This window comes from Spermophilus citellus, assembly GCF_964194105.1.
Source record: "Spermophilus citellus genome assembly, chromosome: 9".
In the NCBI taxonomy this organism is placed as follows: domain Eukaryota; kingdom Metazoa; phylum Chordata; class Mammalia; order Rodentia; family Sciuridae; genus Spermophilus; species Spermophilus citellus.
The window spans coordinates 1937639-1959588 of record NC_138191.1 but is presented as its reverse complement, the minus strand read 5'-3'; the positions used below and the strand labels follow the sequence as shown (position 1 = coordinate 1959588).

General features: G+C 39.2%; 1 long non-coding RNA gene across 1 annotated transcript in view; it reads left to right on the top strand.

Annotated features, from left to right (window-relative positions):
* LOC308656238 overlaps window positions 1–21950 on the top strand; it is a 182792-nt gene that overhangs the window by 72666 nt on the left and 88176 nt on the right. The window lies entirely within an intron of this gene.

Below are 21950 nucleotides of genomic sequence, written 5' to 3'. Positions count from 1 at the left end.
AATTTTGAAAAAGTAGGTATTTCTCTGTACTCTGGGTTTTCCCCTGATAAGTGATTTTTAAAAGTTTCACTTGTGGAGAAGTCTGGGAGGTATGTTTTGTATAGTTAAGGCACAAGTATAATGCTAAGTAATGTTTTCACAATTGCTTTTTGGTTTTATGTTTAATATTGCAAACGTATTTTAATTATAGAATTCTTCCTGAGGGATGGAAAATACTGAAAATTTTCAGCTGCAGGTATTTACTATGACTTTTGTTTATGTCTTCAAAAAATTCAAAGCCTTTACCCTCTTGGTTAAAGAAAATGGTAGAATCCCCACACAGTTTTTGGTGAGGTTGATAGGTAATGAGGCAATTCAGTGAGAGACTATGATTCTAAACACTTAAATATTGTTTATTCCTTGTTCTGTATTTTAAAGAGAGGCTTTGTAGCAGATATTTTTCCAGTTGCTGGAAATTTTTCCTGTTTATAGTATAGGGTGTAATGATACTCTGCAGCTGTAGCTAAAATAGCATTCTACTACTGGTGCCTTTTGCATATACTAATTAGCCTAAGATCTGAGAACCCTACCTTACCTTGAGACAGTTATTTGGGTTTATTAGTCTATTTGAACAGCCAGTCTTAACTGGAAGGACAAAAGATTATACCACAAGTGGAAATTACAAAATGAATTGATCTCAGGAGCATCTTTAAAAAGACTACATAATGGCAGGGGTGGGGGGGGGAGACTACATATTGATAAAGTAGTTTTATGTCATACGAGTATAGACACTTTGGTAAAACCCTGAAGTAAGATTATTTCATAATAATCCTGATTAAGAAAGACTCAGAAGTAGGTATGACTTTGAATTTCATTTATATTTACAAGTAATTTAACATTTTATGAGGCATTATTTGAATTTGGCTACTTACAGACACATTCACACTAATGCTTAATGATACATGCTACACACAACACTGATGAAAACAATCTATTCTAACTTCACGAAGTGATGAGCCAGGCTCCCTGGGCAGGCCTGTAATCCCATTCCTGGGTTCAATCCTCAATAACATGCATGCAAAAATAAATAAATAAGTTACATTCAATAAACACTTGCCTATTTTCTCTGATTGTCCTATTAAATACTTCAACTACACCATCTTTCAGGATGAAGTCCATGATCTCCGCCCTGCACTGGGACTTTCCCTGATTAGGCTTATCCTGCAGCCCCAGAATGGGATCACAGGCTACACCCGTTTCTCCAGTGTGAAGGGAATTTCTCCCAGAAGGAGTTTTTACCTTTTTTTCCCATTAAAAAAAAATGGTACCAGGGATTGAAACCAGGGGCGCTTAACTACTGAAGTACATCCCAGCTCCCCACCTTTTAATTTTTTTTTTTTTTTTAGTTGCAGATGGACACAATCTTTGTTTTCTAATTTATTTTTATGTGGTGCTGAGGATCCAAACCAGTGCCTCGCAGTGCGAGACAAGCACTCTACCAGTGAGCCACGTCCCCAGCCCTTTTTTGTATTTTATTTAGAGACAGGGTCTCACTGAATTGCTTAGTGCACTGATAAACTGCTGAGGCTGGCTTTGAACTTGGAATCCTCCGGCCTCAGCCTCCCCAGCCGCCGGCTCCAGGCGGGGTGGCGCCGGCATTTCTTAGGGCGGTGTAGTGCTTGACGTCGTTCATGCTGGGAGCTGTGACCAGTCGGTGGGGCCGTAGAAGAATCTATAATAGAAGGAACTGGAGTTAAAGCAACTGACAACCGAGACGTCAGCCCGGAGGCTGGGCGGGAGGCTGGGCCAGGGCCAGCCCCAGGCCTCCCCTCCACGTGCTGGAGCTGGGAGAAACCCTGAAAGGCCGCGCCCACCACGCCCCTCCAGGGCCAATGGCCACGTTAAGTCATCACCCTTGAGGGTCTGGGCGGTGGGGTTACTGGGGATTGACCCCGGGGCGCTGTGCCTCGGAGCCACATCCTTTTAATGTTGGGGACGGGGTCCTACTCAGTGGCCGAGGCTGGCCTCGAACTCCAGCCCTGCCTCCTCCCAGCCGCGGCAGGGTCGGGAGGCTGGAATGAAAGCCACCAGGACAACTGATCGGAGGTCGGCGCACCGTCCAAGCTCGGTCGCATCCCGGGGACACGTACCTCGACTCTCCGTGCACTGCCCCAGCCTCACCCCGCGATGGGTGGCAGGCTCTTTTTCTGGGTGCTGTTTTACCACGGGGCGCTCTCCCGCGACTCCGGGATCGCCGGGGTAGAAAGGACGCGTGTTCCGCGGAGACCGAGGTGGACCTGAGACCGAGCAGGCCCCTCGGTCCTGAAGGAACTAACGGGCGCCTCCGGTTCCACTCCGGGGACACCGAGCGAGAACCACCGGGTCCTCCGAGTCCAGAACAGAACCGAGAAGTCAGAAACGAACACACCGAGTCAGGGCTCCGCCAGGACCGGGGCTACCCGAATTGCTCCACAAGGGCTTTTCCCAGAACGTCTCGGATTGGGCCCCCAATGCCGCAATCCCGGTCACGTGACCTCTCCCCGCCCGCCCTCTTCTCCAGAGACCGAGGGCCGGGCGCGCACCGCCACACCCAACGCGCAGGCCTGCGCATGCGCGGAGCTGGCGCGAGGGACCCCGGAACTTCCGGAGCCGCGTCCCGGGGAAGCGCTTTGGCTTCGCCTGGGGTTTCCCGCTTCCTGCGCCGCGGACTGGAACTCGGCCGTTAGCTCTGCGCGACCTTCCTCTTCTTTACCGCCTTTTACAATTTTCAACTCTTGCTTAAGGATTAACAGAGCCTCTGTTTTCTAATTGAATTTCAAAACCTGACTCACCCTCAATCCCACCTTCATGAACCTGCCCAGCTGCTCTGCAGTCACCAACGTTGGTGGAAATGAGGGCTAACTAACTAACCTTACCCTAAACTCTAAGTGCCGCGTTTGGAGCTGAGGCTACTTTGTCTGTCCCTCTTGTTTGTGCTGCATCTGGTTCAAGTTGACACTTGGGCCCACTTGGCCTTGGAACGTCGCCTCTTCTCCCCAGGAGCTAGCTTACTGTACCTGTTTTTATTTTCCCTGTCTTAAAGTCAGAACTGCTGATGTGATTAGTCAAGTTGTACCTACAGACGAATGAATTCTAGAAAATGATACATAGTTCACACGTAAAATAAAAATAGCAATGTTTGTAAAACTGCCAAAGGACCGGTACCTGTTTCCATAGAATTAGCAACTGTAAATGTTTAACATAAGTAAAACTAATACCAATAATTTCTCAGGCATTTTTAGTATCTTTTACAAAACAGCCACAAAATTGGGTAAAATGAAGACCACCTACTTCACTTAACAATTAAGAGATGAGAGTATATTTGAATTATATTTGTTTGTTTTGGTTCTGGGGATTTAATCCAGGGGCAATTTGCCCTGTCCCCAGCACCGCCCCTCTTATTTTTTACTTTGAGACAGGATCTCAATAAATTGATGAGGCTGGCCTTGAACTTGCAATCCTCCTACCTCAGCCTACCAAATCCCTGAGATCACAAGTTTACACCACCACACCTGGCTATACCTGGATTTGAGAAGTCAAAATTTCCTGTGTTCTGGCGTGCGGTGGCGCACGCCTGTAATCACAGTAACTCGGGAGCCTGTGGAAGGAAGCCAGCCTCAGCAGATTAGCAAGGTGCTTAGCAACTCAGCGAGATCCTGTCGGTAAATAGAATGATAAAAAGGGCTGGGGATGTTGCTCAGTGGTTAAGCACCCTTGGGTTCAATCTCTGGCACCAAAAGAACAACACCACCACCCTTGGGTTCAATCCCTGGCGCCAAAACAACAACAACAACAAAAACATTTCTCAGAAAAGGATTTTCCTTTTGACAGTAAATATTAGGGAAGAGTTATTGTTTTCTGTTTGTTGCTTTTCATCTTAAATTGAGGGATTGTGCATGTTTTCAGCATTAAGATTTTTTTCAAGAATATTTATTTGTGGTGCTGGGAATCAACCCCAGTGCCTTACACATGCTAGACAAGTGCTCTACCACTGTGCTATGACTCCAGTGCCTTCAGCATTGTTTTGATGCTGCCACAATAATCAAAACAGTTATTAGCAGATCAAGTTAATAGTGAATTTGTTTTACAAACCACAGGACATTGAGAATTGCCTGCTGAGACAGGGGTTATTGCCATCTGGTCTATGCCATGAAGCCAAAGCATTACAGTGATCCTGTGATAAACCTACTCTTCATTTTGTGTCATCTATTTTCCTTTCCACCACTATTTTGTATCAGCCTTGAGGTTATTATTATCAAAGATTAGTGAGAAATAAGAGGTTGCATAACAAGTTACCATGTAACGATAAAATATCAGTTCTGTGGTCTGTCTTTAAGGCTTTGACCTTGAAAATAAAATATAATGTACTGTAATGGTTATCAGACTCACTGCATATCAGATTTATTCACTATTTTTACATCACACTACTAAATTTTGCTTTCTGTTGAGCATGTGTTCAGTCTTTACAAGCTATTTGCAATTAACAGATGAAGAAGAAAAAAAACAATGGAGAGTTATGTCCAAGTACTTTTTGAGGCAAGGAGGCATATAGCGTGATCAAAGGCATCAAATGTAGAATGCTTATTTAACAAACTTCCCAGTACCTCTGTTTAAGGCACCTAAATCGTAGGAGAGCACAGATGAATAATTCACAACCCTTTGAAGAACAAAGTCTAAACATAAGATTATGAGCCAAGAGAGAAATGGCAGGCAGAAAAATGGCTCAGCTGACAGCTTGTGCCCAGGAAACTCAAAGGGTGCCAAAACTTTGATTTGCTCACTTCAGTGAAGGTCTGATCATCTATTTTGCAAGGCTTGATTTTGTTAATGTGAAGTTAGTTGATCCATTTATGATGGAGAGACTTATACCATGAAAGATTATCAGTCGCCAGTTGCCTGCCTGTAATCCCAGTGGCTTGGGAGGCTGAGGTAGGAGGCCCTAAGCAACTCAATGAGACTCTGTCTCAAAATAAAAAATAAAAATGGGCTGGGATGTAGCTCAGTGGTTAAGCACTCCTCAGTTCATTCCTGGTACCAAAAAAAAAAAAAAAAAAAAAAGAAAAGAAAAAAAAAAGAAAGAAAAAACTCACCCGTTAAATGTCAGTTAGAGTGTGGATTTACTAATTTCTAGGGAGACTATATCTTTACATTGACTGCATTGTTCTTCCTCTTTAGTAAGAATATAATATTATCTGAAATGCAAGTCACAGAAGTATTTAATATTTTCTAGTAGCCATATTAAATTATAAAAAGAAATGGGTAAAAATAGTTTTAATGATATATTTTATTTAACCTAACATATCCAAAATATAATAATTTTCCAACATATGATCTCTGAAAATCATTACTGAGATATTTTACTTTTTTTTCCCATTTAAATCCTTAAAATCTTAGGTGGATTTTAACATCTCCATTTGATGTTAACATCAAATTAGCCACATTTCAAGTACTCATGTCACTAGAGGGAGGTCTTGTGCATCTCCTTTCTGGGAAAAGGTAACTGAGAAGCCAAGCTAATGATCATCAGTTTCTCTGGTGTGTATAGAATCAAAGTAAAAGGTGCCGCTGGTCTGAAGGGGTATTTTATATACTTGGCAAGAATGGTGGACCTGGTCCACAGGAGAGTACCCTTTTTAGTGTTTTTGTTAATTGTTGTATTAAATATGTCTTACCTCAGTAGTACTAGACTAATTTGCCAAATGCTTGCTTCTTTTGATTCTATGCAAACCACTTTCCTCTATTAACGTACTTTCTTTTCTTCAAACAGGTTTTAAATTTTTTTTTCTTTATAGCTAGTTATATTTGATTGCAGACTGGTCACTCTTTGATTTGTGTATTCCTAAATCTCTTTCTCCAAGTAATTGCTTTCTTTTTGGGGTATCTATTACCTTTTATGTTTGGATAATTCACCCATGGTGTGTGTGTGTGTGTGTGTATGTGTGTGTGTGTGTGTTAAATACATGCATTTTTTATTGTAAATGTATTTTAAGATGGTAAATTACAACCATACTATGAACAATTTGGAAAATAGAGAAAAGCAAATAAAAATTGGCATTTTTATGCAGTAATTTCTTAGTCTTTTGGCAGTGCATGTTTTCATTTAGTTGAAGTTATAGACTACAAATTTATGTTGTTGTAATAATATATAAAAGGAATTTTCCCACATTATTAGAATTTTAAATGAAATAGAATTTCAAATAAATGGAACTTCAATCTGTGGATTGAAATTGGTGTAATACATCCTAATTTTTTGGGGGGGAGGATGTTATTCTTTTTGTGGACAGCTTGACACTGGGATCACCTTTCCACATTTTAGAATACATTTTTAATAATGAAGTTTCTGAGTTAAAGGAAATTACTATCTTTATGACTTTTAATTGCCAAATTGTCTTCCAAGAGGATTTTTTTTAATATTTATTTTTTAATTATCGGCAGACACAACATCTTTGTTTTGTATGTGGTGCTGAGGATCGAACCTGGGCTGCACGCATGCCAGGCGAGCGAGCTACCGCTTGAGCCACATCCCCAGCCCTTTTTTTTTTTTTCCAAGAGGATTTTTAACAAGCTATTTCACCTGTCCTCATGTTGGATATTATTGTTCTTAAAACATTTACTTATTGAATAGACTTGTTCCATTCCTTTATTCATTAAATATTTATTGAGCACCTATTATGCCACAGGCAGTGTTCTAAGTGCTCTGGACACAATAGTAAATAAAATAGACAAAATTCCTTGCTCTCTTGTATTCTGGGTGAAACAATGAACCAGGTAAATAAAATAAGTGTGTTAAAGGAAAAAAATAAGGATAAGGCAGGAAGAAGAATATGAACTGTCATTGGGGTGAGCATTGAAATTTTAGTTAGGATGACTGAACATTCTAAAGCTAATTTAAAAAAAAAACTTTTTTTTTTAGTTGCGGATAGATACAATACTTTTATTTTGTTTATTTACTTTTTTTAAATTTATTTTTTAGTTGGAGTTGGACACAATACCTTTATTTTATCTATGTATTTTTTTTTTTTAATGTGGTGCTGAGGATCTACCCCAGGGCCGCACATGTGCAAGGTAAGCCCTCTACTGCTGAGCCACATACCCAGCCCCTTATTAACTTTTTTAATATAGTGCTGAGGATTGAACCCAGTGCCTTCCATATGCTAGGTGAGTGCTCTACCACTGAGCTACAATCCCAGCCCATAAAGCTGACTTTTTGGCGGGGAGGGTACCAGGGATTGAACTCAGGGGCACTCAGTCACTGAGCCACATCCTCAGCCCTATTTTATATTTTATTTAGAGACAGAGTCTCACTGAGTTGCTTATGGCCTCACCGTTGTTGAGGCTGGCTTTGAACTTCTGCCTTAGCCTCTGGAGCTACTGGGATTACAGGTGTGAGCCACTGTGCCCAGCCCTCACTGAACATTTTAAATTTAAATTATAAATCTACAGAAAACTTATAAGTATAATAGTGAAACCTTTTTATTTTCTGAGTCATTTGAGAGATAATTACCCATACATTGTTCTATTTCCCCAAATACTTTAGTGTATCTTTCCTACGACGGAGGACTTTCTCATAAGTAAGCAAAATGTAAGCCTAAAAAGAAAAAGGGTATTAACATTGAAACACTAATACTATTTTAGCCTTAGGCCCCACTCAAATGTTGTCAGTTGTCCCAATAATGCTCTTTAAAATTTTTGTTTCATATATATATGTATTTTTTTAGTTGTTGATGGACCTTTATTTCATTTATTTACTTATATGTGGTTGGTGCTGAGAATCAAACCCAGGGCCTCACGCATGCAGGTCAAGTGCTCTACCACTGAGCCACAACCCAGCCCCATATAGGTTTTTTTTTTTTTTTGTTATAGATGGACAGAATGTCTTTATTTTGTTTATTTTTATGTGATGCTGAGGATTGAATCCAGTGCCTCATGTGTGCTAGGCAGGTGCTCTGCCACTGAGCTACAGCCCTAGCCCCAAATAGTTGTTTTTTTAATTTGTTCTTTTTAGTTATACATGACAGTAGAGTATGTTTCAATAATGTTCTTTATAGCAAAAATATTCAGTTCTGAATTATGTGGCTTTTAGTTATCATGTCACTTTAGTCTGCTTCAGTCTGAAAGAGTTTCTTGATATTGATTCAACCCTGGAAATATTCTTAAACACTCCGCTTGGTACATGATTGGATTATTCTATTTGCTGTTAATTCTCTTTTGTATTGTAACTATAGGATGGCGATTCTTCCAATCAAGAGTCCAGGAACTCCAGAGAGTGAACCGCCGCCTCATTGTTAAGAAAAGAAAGGGGGGATATGTGGGAAGCCATTCTGACACGTGATTGGGTGACTCCCGTTAAGGGCCCGAGGCACTTTGGCTCTGTGGAAGCTTTCCCGACCCTTTCCTGATGAGAGAGCCCATCCGTGTGGGGTGTGCCTGACCACTGACCCCGGGAACCCAATCACTGACCCTGAACTTGGAGTGCAGCCCCCCTCAACCTTCATTGGATGGAATTCTCTCCTGAATCTCTTGTTCCCCAATAAAGGGCCACTCCCAGGCGTGTTCGCTCTCTCTCTCTCTCTCTCTCTCCTGCTAGCCCAGAGTAATCCTCGCTGCCCTGCTGGGCGGCTAGAGGTGGGAACCAGAGAGGTGAGCCGTCTCGGACCTAGCAATATAAATAAGGTCTGTGTGTTTTATTTCGATCTCTTCTAACTAACTTTATGCCTAGAACCTCATTAATGAAACCATTGCGCAGGCCGCGTGGTAGAATTCTGACCTTGACACTTTTGAAGAACAGGCCACTTATTTCGTAGAATGTCCTTAAACTTAGGTCTGTGTAATATTTCTTTGTGATTAGACCAAGGGTAATGCATTTTTGGCAGGAATATCATAGAATATTGATGCTGTATTCTCATTGTATCTTTCTCTTTTTTTAAAAAAAAAATATTTTTTTAGTTGTAGTTGGACACAATGCCTTTATTTTATTTATTTTTATGTGGTGCTGAGGATCGAACCCAGTGCCTCACACGTGCTAGATGAGCGCTCTACTGCTGAGCCACAACTCCAGGCCCCTCATTGTATCTTATGGGGAGGGCCATAATTTTGATTTGTATCATTACTGACAGTGTTGTTTGGATCACTTGATTTAGACCTTGTCTTCCAAGTTTCTCTATTGTAGTCTTCTGCACGTTGTGATTAGGTAGGCACTGGGAAGATGTTTGATCATGTTCCTCATCAAAATTTCAGTTTGTTTGAGTACATCTAGATGTATAAGCTCATGATTTCTTATTTTACCAATGGGCTATACCAGCATTTTCTATTTTAGTCAATGACTTCTATTGTGTATGTTGATACAGGTCTCACTATGTTGCACAGGCTGGTTTTGAACTTGCAATACTCCCACCTCAGCCTCCCTATTAGGTGGGACTGCAGACCTGCATGCCAACATTAAATTAGTATCATGTTTTTCCAGTTGAACCAGTTGAGTGGTGTCTCAGGTTTTTTCAGTGGACAGTTTAAGATAAATGCCTGTGTCTATTTCATATGTCCCTATCAGTCTTTGAGTACTTCTGTGCTTTCTGGCACATAAAATATCTTAGGTTTATTATAATAGTAAAAAAAAAAATAGTCTACTTTCCTGCCCCAACACTGGAATCAGCCATTTCTCCAAGGAGCCCTAGAGAAGCCACTTTGTAAGTGCTAGTTATGCTCATTGCTCTTCCATGTTACTCCTTCCAGTTCTTCTCAAAGGTCAGAGAATATGTGTGTATACTCATTAGTGTGTGTGTGTGTGTGTGTGTGTGTGTGTGTATAAATTTTTTTTTTTGTACCCAGGATTGAACCCAGGGGTACTTATCCACTTTCCCACATCTCCAGCCATATATATAAACATAAACATATATATATATATATATATATATATATATATATTATAAATACATATACATATGCATATATAAATATGTATACTGTATATATATATATATATATATATATATATATATATACTGTAATTATATATATAATTGTTTTCTTTTTAAAAAATTTTAACCTATAGATGGACCCAATACCTGCTGCTGGGGTTACCAGCACCCCGGTAGAGCAGATTCCTGCCTGGAGGTGTGAGCGCCTGGGAAAATAAAAATTCTGAAAATAATCAACAAGGTATAAAAGCTAAAGACAGAAGTTAGTTAAAAAGGGGGGCACCTGGTAGGTTTTCCAGCCCTGACAGGAACTGGAAGGGGACCACTGAAAAAGGCCCCAATCCTTTCTTTAAGGGGAAGGACATCCGAGGTTTCAGTGTGGCAGGTTCTTGAGGTAAGCAGGTTGTTTGGTGCTTGGCCCAAATTTCGGGAGGCTGTGTTTGATGCTGGGGCTGTGAGCTAAGGCAGGGCATCAGCATGATCTGGGCTTTCTCCCAGACCATGGAATTCTCCTGGAATTTCACCCAGTTCCCAGAAAAACAACTTCTTCAACTTAACGGCTGAAACAAAATCCATAGTTCATACACAGCTCCCGACAAATACCTTTATTTTATTTTATTATTATTATTTTTTTTATGATGTGCTGAGGATCGAACCAGTGCCCCGATGTACTAGGTAAGTGCTCTGTCACTGAGCTACAACCCCAGCCCTTATGTTTTATTTTTGAGCCTGGGGCTCACTAAATTGCTTAGGGGCTCACTAAATTGCTGAGGCTGGCTTTGAACTTGCAAATCCTCCTGCCTCAGCCTCCTGAGCTGCTGGGATTATAGGCTTGTGCTACTGGGCCCAGTTTATATACATATATCCACATGTTAAATACATATTCTAAATACAATTGAAAATCATGAGTACATTTCAATTTCAATCCCACAACTCAGGGTCCATTCTGGTTTTATCTCTTTCTTATTTGTGCCTCTCTACTCTTGACAGTAAGAAATCTAACTGCTATTATTGTTATTATTGAACCCAGGGGGACTCAACCATTGAGCTACATCCCTAAGCATTTTATTCTATTTTGCAACATTGTCTTGCTGAGTCCTTGAGGATGCCCTTGAACTTGCTATCCTCCAGCCTCAGTCTCCCAGATCACTAGGATTAAAAGTACCTGCCTCTAGATGCCTTTATTTTGAATTTATTTACTTATTTGCATATCATCAATCTCTTCTACTGCTATACTTCCCCTGCCTGGACGCCCTCTGACCCCACTTTGGGGTCCACACCCTGACAACACAGCCTTCTCACCTTGCTGAGTCTCTGACATCCCTTGCCAGGCCACTTCTCCTTCTGCATTGTCCCTCCTTATCCTACTTAGGCTCTGACATACCCTATGGGCTAATTGGCCTTATTCTGTTCCACCTAATATTCCTTGAATTTTTCATGAAAGGAAGAAGAGGAGGAAAAGTAAAGGTGAATTTTTAGTGAAGACCCAGTGGAAATGGGAACATTAGTCACATGGATGTCTTGGTGGGAACATTCCAGATGTACCACATCAAGTGTAAATGCTCTGCCACAGGAGCATGACTGGTATATTGGAAGGACATCAAGGTCATGTGGCAACAAAAGGAGCAAGAGGGTTATAATTGGCAAGGTCACGGAGACCAGGGTGGAGGGAGACAGAAGGAGGTAAACTGGGCAGGGCTTGAAAGTTCTTCAGATTTTACTCTGAATAAGAATTGGAGATTTTGGAGAGTTGAACCGAGGAGTGAGAATGTTTTAGGCTTTACAGGTTCACTCGGGTTATTCTCCTGGGAACCGAGGAAGTGGAAGCCAGGACACTTTTTAGGAGGTGATTACAAAAATCCAGGCGAGAGGTGATGGCGGCTTGGATCCTGGTGGTGGTGGGTGGGGGTGGGTGTGGATTGGACGTGGAGCCCATGGGAATTGCTGACTGACCAGAGGTGGGATGTGGGAGAAAGAGAGGAATCCAGGATGGTGTCAGGGTCTGGGGCCTGTGAGCTGGGGTGTCACTTGGAGGTGGGGCACTTGTGGCACGAGGCCCCCAGGTTTAACCCCCGGGGGTGGGGGAGGAGTTCCCATTAACTGAGAAGGAGAAATGGGGGGGGGGGAGCTGGTGGGCAGAGCAGAAGGGTCCCTAGTTAGAGATGCAGGCCGGGCCGTGGCTGGCGGTAGAGCGCTGGCTGAGCCTGCGTGAGGCTCTGGGTTTGATCCCAGCCCCAGATTAGAAAACCAAACCAGACAAAATAAAGGTATTGTCTCCATCTACAACTAAAAATATGTATGTATAAAAAAGAGTGAGATACATTTGAGGATCTTCTGGCACAAACTGGTGATATAAATTTTGGGAATCGTTTATAAAGACTGTTTTTCTAAGCCATGACATTGGCTGAAATATTTAGGGAATGGGAACAGATAGAAAAGAGAAGTACAGAATCCTAAAGCACTTCAATATACAGAAGTTAGGGAAGTAGAGGCCAAGTGAGGCTAAGAAAGCTATCTTAAATGGAAGAGAAAAGCTGGGCACGCATGGTGGCCCATGCCTGTAACCCCAGTGTCTTGCTGTGGGGGCTGAGGCAAAAGAATCACAGGTTCGAGGCCAGCCTCCACATCTTAGACCCTAAGCAATTTAGTAAGACCCTATCTCAAAAAATGAAAAAGGCTGGGGATGTAGCTAAGTGGTAAAGAGCCCCTGGGCTCAACCCCTAGTTTGAAAAAAAAAAAAAAGAGAAAGAGAAAGAGTGGGTAAAAAATGGTTTCAAAGGTACTTTCCTGCTTTCACTTGCTTTTCTTTGAATGCAACCAATAGGTTGCATGTTCATTTTTGTTGATTATTTATAAAACCTTTGTCAGTGGGCTTTTATGGCTTAATTTTGAAAATGTATGATTTTTAATGTAATAATGGTAATTAATCCTTTGTCAAGGTAGATGAAAATGTTTCTTCTAATCTATTCTTTGTCTTTTTAAAAATATGTTTTTTAGTTGTAGATGGACATAATACTTTTACCTTATCTATTTTACATTTTATAGGTTCTTGATATAATGCCACCTTGATATGCTGTAATATAGATGGGTCACATCTTTGTTAATCATGACTCCATGTAACACATGGGTCTTCAGTGATGTCCCCAGGTATCTTTTCCACTCTTACATACTTCTTGGTGTCAATCTCCTTTTGACCTTTTCTTCCAACCGTACAGTCCTGACAGCACCCATGGTGATGTTGCAAGCCAAAGACGACCACCGACTAGTTGCTTTGGTGGTAACGGCACGTTGATGATGTTCAGCATCATGTCACAGTTGTTGATGTCAGTGGGATACTGATTTTCTTTAGAGTGCTGATCATATCATCCATGCCTTGGGGGTAAGCACTGATTCCTACAGTTGGGTGCATCTGCTGCTCTAGGAAGTGCTCAGCCACACACAGCATTTCACTAGCAAGAATAATTACTAATGTGGTTCCATCTCCAACCTCTTCATCCTGGGTCCTGCTACTTCCAACAGGGACTTGGCTGCTGGATGTTGGACTTGAATCTCTTGAAGAATGGCGTTGCCAGCATTGGTCATCGTCATGCTTCCCATTGGGTCCCAAAGCCTCTTCGTCATGGACTTGGGTCCCAAACCTATTTGGATGATATCTGCAACAGTCTTAGCAGCATTGATGTTTCTAGATTGAACTTTTCTTCCAGATTCATGCTTTGTATTTTGGCTGAACATGAGCACAGGATGGTGGCCTACAATGGCAGCCAATGCCGAGCTGAGTATCCAGAGATGTAAGAACTGTCAGAACCTCTGGAGAGAGAGAATCAGGGAGAAGCCTGTCTTTTTATTTTGATTATTTGAAAACTTAAAATATTTATGAAAGGCTAGAGGTGTAGCTCAGTAGTAAAGAACCTGCTTAGTATGCACAAGGCCCTGGGTTCAAACACCAGCAACAAATCATTAAATAAATTTAAAAAGTATTTTGTGACTTGATTAATATTTTTTATTTGAGATTTGTCATATTCTTATGAAGCCCGGGATTTTGTAACACATTCCAGAGATTTGAGGGTTATTTAATTTTGCTTTTACTGTTGTGATTTACTTTTATTAACTTGCTAACTATCTAGAATTAATTTTGGTGCATAATGTAAGGTCAGGGTTTAAATCCATTTCCTCAAGCAAAGGGCCCAAGCAAGCAGCTGCAAACACTCTGTGGCTTAAACAGGGATTCATAAATAGAAGGTTCTGAAGGATGCACAGAGCCCATGTTTACCATTCCAAAGAGGAATGTTCTTGCTTAAGCACACCAGGGTGCTCTGTGGTCAAACATGGGAGTGACCCTGAAAGTGTAGCTGAATTTGGATGCCAGCTCTTTTTCTTTTCTCCCATACTGAAATTGAACCCAGGGTCTTGCAAATGCTGGGCGAGTGATCTACCAACGAGATCCATTCTCAGCTCTTTTTAATTTATTTTGAGACAGAATCTTGCTAACTTGCCTAGGTTGACCTTGAACTTGAGGATTTTCCTGCCTCAGTTTCTGGAGCAGCTGGGATTATAGGAGTATGCCATAATGCCCAGTTCTTTTATTATTTTTTTCTCTCTTTTTTGGTACTAGGGATTGAACCCAGGGGTACTTTATCACTGAGCTACATCCCCAGCCCTTTTTATTTTTCTTTTGAGACAGGGTCTCACTAAGTTGTTGAGGCCTCACTAAATTGCTGAGGCTGGCCTTGAATTTGCAATCCTCCTACCTCAGAATCTTGAGCTGCTGGGATTACACGTGTGCATGACTATCCCCAGCTTGGTGCCTGGTTCTTTAGAGAATGTCTGGGAAGACCAACTGTTCAGCACTTGTAGACTCTGGGAGAAGCAGCAATTGGATGCCTCTGGATACCACCCACTTACTCTGGGGAGACCTGAGGAGATCCACAAGGATGATCCTTTGCATAATCCTTTTTGTCTTTGCATAACCCCAAATTTTTAGTTATCTCAATACTATTTATTGAATAATCTATGCCTTTGCCAATGATTCATGATTTTTTAAAAAATATTTTTAGTTGTCAATGGACCTTTATTTTCTTTATTGATATTTCTTTATTGATATTGATATGAAAATCGAACCCAGTGCCTCACACATGCGAGGCAAGCACTCTGGCACTGAGCTACAACCCCAGCCCCATGATGTCTTTTTTCATCATATATTAAATTCTTTTTTAAAAAATATGTTTTGAGTTGTAGATGGACACAATATCTTTATTTTATTTATTTATTTTATGTGGTGCTGAGGATTGAACCTAGTGCCTCACATGCGCTAGGTGAGCACTCTACCACTGAGCCTCAACCCCAGCCCTATCATATATTAAATTCTTATGTATATATTTTACCTAAGAATTTTAAGTAATTAGACATATGTATGACATTTTTCTTATATCTAATTACTTAAAATGTTAGTATCATTAATACTACGATTTATTGATTGGGTTATATTTTTTTTAGTGTTAAGATTTATATTAATACTCATTTAAATTTTAAATATCCTAGAGATTAGTGCTCTATCTGATGTGCAGGTGGTAAAAATTTGCTCCCATTCTGTAAGCTCTCTATTCACCTCACTGTTTCTTTTGCTGAGAAGAAGCTTTTTAGTTTGAATCCATCCCATTTATTGATTCTTGATTTTATTTCTTGTTCGATAGGAGTCTTACTAAGGAAGTCAGGGCCTAACTTAAAATTTAAATGAGTAGTAATCTAATCTGTAAAACATATGTGTACTATTATTTAATATAGGAATAGTTTGGTGTTAAAATCGTACATTATTATATGTGTACTAGTCCTTTTGCTGAGAAGTCTTAGGTTCTGTCTCTAGTCATTGTTAAATAATATTGTATTTTCAGAACTTATGGAATTTAAATACCATTTTCCAAGAAACACTAAATTGTCATCCATGCAAATGAAACTGTGAAAGAATGTGGTGAACTTCCTTTTAAATGTCACACAACATTATCTTCAATGAGAGAATGTTTTCATCTCACTGGGAATGCTTACAATTCCCAGGAAGTAAGTGGAATTAGTATATATGTGCCAAAACCAGAATATACTTGTAAGTACAATCATTTTAGGGAAAAATACAAGTAAAAACTACAGTGTGCATTTCCGAATGTGCATATTACTGAAATATTAAATAGCTGCCAAGTTTAAAAAATAAAGATAACTTTTTTTTTTTTAATCTGATGCTGAGGATTGAACCCAGAGCCTCATGTGTACTGGGAAAGTGCTCTGCCACTGAGCTATATCCCTAAAGAAAGAAAAGCTTTTTCTTTGGAGACTTATGTTTTTATAGGTAAAGTGTATTCTGCAATTTTGATTTTATTTGTGATTCTGAAAATATATACAACTTAAAAGAAATGTGATTCATCCTTCCAAGTGTATATAGCCTGAAAATGCAGAATTAGTCTTAAGTGTGTGTGTATGTGTGTGAGAGAGAGAGTGTGTGTGTGTGTGTATGTGTGAGAGAGAGAGAGAGTGTGTGTGTGTGTGTGTGTGTATGTGTGTGTGTGTATCTCCACACTCAGCCCTTTTTGTTTTTTATTTTGAGACAAGGTCTCACTAAGTTGCTCAAGGACTTGCTAAATTGCTGAGGCTGGCTTTGAACTTGCAATCCTCCTGCCTCAGCCTCTTGAGCCACTGGGATTACAGGCATGTACCAGTGTGCCCAGCAAGAATTAATTAATTAATTAATTACTCTTTTAATTTTATTTTTGTTTTCTTTCTTTGTTTTTTAATCAAAAGCAAACATTTGCCAGCTTCATAAATGAAAGAAACAAGTTGGGTCAGTTTGACATCAGTCTGAATAAGCTCCATGTATATTGGAATTTTAAAAATACTAAGAAGCATTTTATCTGGCATGTTTTGGGGCTTTGAGAAAGAGAACTGTCAGATAATTGGGTAGTCATTCCATAATTTGTCTCTCTTCCAATTTTCTTTTCCTGTTGAAGTATAAGACACATATCATATGAGTATCCCTGCTTAATAATCAGTCTCTGCTTGGTTTATTAAATACTACATTATATTTTACTAATTTTAAATGTGGGCTTGGGATATAGCTCAGTTGGTAGAGTGCTTGCCCAAGGCACTAGATTCAATCCCGAGCACCACACACACACACACACACACATACACACACACACACAAATTTTTAAGTGAATTCACACATTCAACAAATATATATTAGGGCTGGGGTTGTGGCTCAGTGGCAGAGCGCTTGCCTCACACATATGAGGCACTGGGTTTGATCATCAATACCACATAAAAATAAATAAAGATATTGTGTCCATTATAACTAAAAAATATTTTTAAAACCAAAACAAATATTTATTAAAACTCTACTGTATGTCAAATCCTGTGCTAAGCATGGTAATGTACAGTGTCCCTAGAATTAGTAAGGGATTGGTTCCAGGACTCCAGATGATACAAAAATTTGCAGATGTTTAAGTTCCTTATGTAAAATGGTGTATTTGCATATAACGGGTATACATCCTCCTGTATGCTTTATATTATCCTTCTATGAATTTGGGCTTATAATATGGAAGTACACAATCTCGAATGCCATAATTCTGAATGTTGAAATTCCAAAAGATCAGAATTCCTCAAGTTTAATACCCCCAAAGTTGGGCTGGGGTTGTGGCTCATTGGTAGAGTTTTTACCTTGAATGTGTGAGGCACTGGGTCTGATCCTCAGCACCACATAAAAATAAATAAATAAAATGAAATAAAGATATTATGTCCATCTACAACTAAACAATATATTTATTTTTTTAAAAGAGAGAGTGTGAGAGAGAGAGGGAGAGAGATAGAATATTTTTTAATATTTTATTTTTTAGCTTTTGGCTGACACAACATCTTTGATTGTATGTGGTGCTGAGGATCAAACCTGGGCCGCACGCATGCCAGGCGAGCGTGCTACCGCTTGAGCGACATCTCCAGCCCAATGTATTTATTTTTTAAAAGGGAAATGTAATCCCAGTGGCTCAGGAGCCTGAGGCAGGAGGATCGTGAGTTCAAAGCCAGCCTCAGCAAAAGTGAGCTAAGTAACCCAGTGAGACCCTGTCTCTAAATAAAATACAAAAAAAAAAAAAAAGTGAAATGTATAAACACACGCCACTATGGTTAGTAATTGTATGTATCTGTTGGAAATACCATGAAGGACAACTTAAATCTCTTGGTGAGATCCATCAAAAACCCCCATGGGAGTAGGATGCAGTGGTTTATGCTTGTAATCCCAGTGACTCAGGAGGATTGCAAGTTTGAGACCAGCATCAGCAACTTTGTGAGATCCAGTATCAAAATAAAATAAAAAATAGGATGGGATGTGATTCAGTAGTAGATCCCCAGTTACTGCAAACAAACAAACAAACAAAAACACTTCATGGGTCACTACTACCTTAACCCCAAAGACCCAAGGTCTCAAAAAGTTTTATAATTTGCAAATACAGATGGAAAGAAAGGACATCTCTTTATTTATTGTGACCATTTCAGAATTTTTGTGTACATACAGTGTTTACATACAAAGTCAATGTTGTGATAATGCATATTCACAGTTGAATTTGAAAAAAATGCATGAAATAAATTAGAACTCTAAAAGTCTACATAATTTATACCTCCAGCATTGGAAATGATGTGAAAACAAAATACATAGGATGGTGACTTGTTAAAAAAAAAAAGGAGTTGACAATTTAAAATGGGGAAAAAATTAGAAGAGGAAAAACCCAAACTAAACAACTAAAAAAAAATATTTATTTATTTATTTTTATTTTTGCTTCTAGAGATTGAATCTAGGGGTGCTTAACCACTGAGCCGTGTCCCCAGCCCTTTTTTGTATTTTTATTTAGAGACAGGGTCTCACTGAGTTTTTTAGGGTCTCACTAATTTGCTGAGGCTGGCTTCAAATTCGTGATCCTCCTGCCTCAGCCTCCTGAGCCGCTGGGATTACAAGCATGTGCCACTGTGCCAGATTTAAAAATAAAATTTTACACATGAAAAAATATATTATAGGGACAGATTATGGGTAATTGCACAAAAGTAGTCCCTAGGAACTGGCTGACTTTCATGATCATTAACTATATTTTGAAGTCTTGCATCGGGAAGAATAATGCTTTATTTTTAAAATTATTTTTTTAGGGCATGGCTGTCCTTAGAGATGTTCATATTTATTTTTTTTCTTTCATTTTTTTTTTCAAAAATGGTCATTTTTTAACCTTAATTTATTTGCTTTTATGTGGTGCTGAGAATTGAACCCAGAGCCTCACCATGCTAGGCAAGTGCTTTATCCTGAGCTACGGACCCAGCCCTTCACATTCTTTTTTCTACATGGTGCTGCTCTTTTTAATCTTTCTATTATTTGATACATGATGATACAAGCATTCACTGTTAATTTTTTTTTCTTCTGTGCTGTGCTTCTGTGTTATTTTGGGAACCTGGAAATCCATTCTGCATGCATTCATATACAGACCACAGATTTGGCGGAAACAATTCTGGTGATTGAAGAGCGACTCTTTTTTGTAAGTGTCTTTTTATCCTACTGTGCACATAATTATTTTTGACCCAGTCAGTAAGTTCACTGGCTTCTTTAGGCAAATGAGACTTTAATTCATTAGGAGTTCCTGGAATTTCATCAGTTGGGATGTATGCTAATGCAGACAAATGATGCATTTTTAAACTGAAAATTTTAAATTATCATTTCAATTGTACATATTTATGGGTATGGTGTGATAATCTGATTCATGTATACAATATGTAATGATTGAATCAGGGTATATAGCATTTTCACCTCAATAAACATTAGAAAAACATTTTTATTGACTTATTATAAATGTACAAAGGTTGCCATATTGTATGGCCCATCCACTCACTTACATGTTCTGCCAAATGCATTGGACTGAATGGGAAAAAAATAAACTTGTAGTTTAGTTTTAACTCTTGTAATTCACTTACCTTGTAATTCACTTTTAGAAGCCCTGATCACACCTAATTCCAAAACTGTTGTTATTGTTTAAGGATTTAATTGAAATCCATTTTCTTCTGCAAATCTACCAAATCTCTAAACAAGCATTTATAAATGACTACTTTTTCTAGTCATTAATACATAAACAAGCAGATAAACTCTAGAATTTTTTGGATCCAATAGGGTCATGAGTTATATATGTTTGATTTTAAAAAAGGAACGGTTTTGAAAGGGTCATCCATTAATAATCAAATGAAGCATGCGCTAGTTTTTCTGTTAGATTCACTTGTAAATATAAGAAGTCTGCCTTCTTTGCATGGATTTTCCAAATCCCTAACCAAGAATAGTTCACCATTTAAGTGTTTTGTGACACTGGAGGAACCTCTATATCAGAGTTCAGAAGGTTTATGAGCTTGTCAAAAAAAATTTGTTTTAAGTTTTTATTTTCTAGCCAGGTACAGTGGTACATACCTGGAATCTCAGCTTCTTGGGGGGGGGGGGTGGAGGCAAGAGGATTACAAATTCCAGGCCAGCCTGGGCAGTTTGGTGAGATCCTGTCTCAAAGAAAGAAAGAGGCCTGGGGTAGCATGTGTGAGGCCCTGGGTCTAATCCTCAGTACTAGGTTAAAAAAAAATCCTTATTTTTCCCATAGAGGGTATTTTGTAGAGGGGCAGAAGTAGTATAGGGTTGAATAATTTGGCAACTATGTTACAAACAACCAAAGTTGCACTAATTCTTCCTTTAGAATTGGGCTTTCTACCCCTTATAGATGGTTTTTTAATTTTTTTTTTCATTTATATGACAGCAGAATGCTACACATATAGAGCACAATTTTTCATATCTCTGGTTGTATACAAAGAATATTCACACCAATTCGTGTCTTCATACATGTACTTTGGATTATATATATATATATATATTTTTTAATGGGAATTGTGGATTTCTGTTTTCAAGATTTCAGCATTTATGGGCTGGGATTATGGCTAGTGGTAGAGCTCTCGCCTCACACGTGCTAGGCCCTGGGTTTGATCCTTCAGCATCACATACAATAAATAAATAAAATAAGGGTATTGTGTCCAACTACAACTAAAAAATAAATATTAAAAAAAAGACTTCAACATTTGGAGTTTTAATCTTTCGGGATTATTATTTTTGTGATTTTGATTCTTAGGGATTTTAGAATTTAGGTAATTTTTTTTTTTAAGAGAGAGTGAGGAGAGAGAGAGAGAGAGAGAATTTTTAATATTTATTTTTTAGCGGACACAACATCTTTGTTGGTATGTGGTGCTGAGGATCGAACCCGGGCCGCACGCATGCCAGGCGAGCGCGCTACCGCTTGAGCCACATCCCCAGCCCCAGAATTTAGGTATTTTGATCTTTTTGGGGTCACTGCATTTGGAACTGTGGACTGTGGGATTATAATTGGCACTGCTCCAGATCACTTGTAACATCTAATACAGTGTAAATGGTAGGTAAATAGTTGTTATACTGAACTGTTGCGTGCATAATGACAAGAAAAAAGGTCTGTACATGTTCAGTACAGCCACAGTTTATTTTTTTCAAATATTTTCTATCCATGGTTGGTTGGATCCATGGATTTTGGAACTGTGGGTGTGGCAGGCCAACTGTACTAGAGAACAAGTTATGGGCTGGGGCTATAGCTCAGTCCGTAGAGTGTTTTCCTTGCATGCACAAGGCCCTGGGTTCAATCCAAAACAATAACAATAAAAACAAAACAAAACAAAACAATAAGTTATACTTGCTGGTCTCTTGGATATAGATTTTTGGCTAAATTTTCTCTTCCTTCTCTAGCTTTATTGCTATAGTTCTCTATAAGTAGAGAATTTTCCAATAATGACAATGCTTAAAATAATAGTTTTCCGTTTAATGAAAGTGAGGATTTGCTGATAGATGTATTTTTACTTCAGAATACGTTTGAATTGTTTTTTTATAATTTAATGTATTTTAGTAGCAAACTTCTAGGAACAGCACAGAAGGCAGACATTAAAAATATGTGCTTGTAT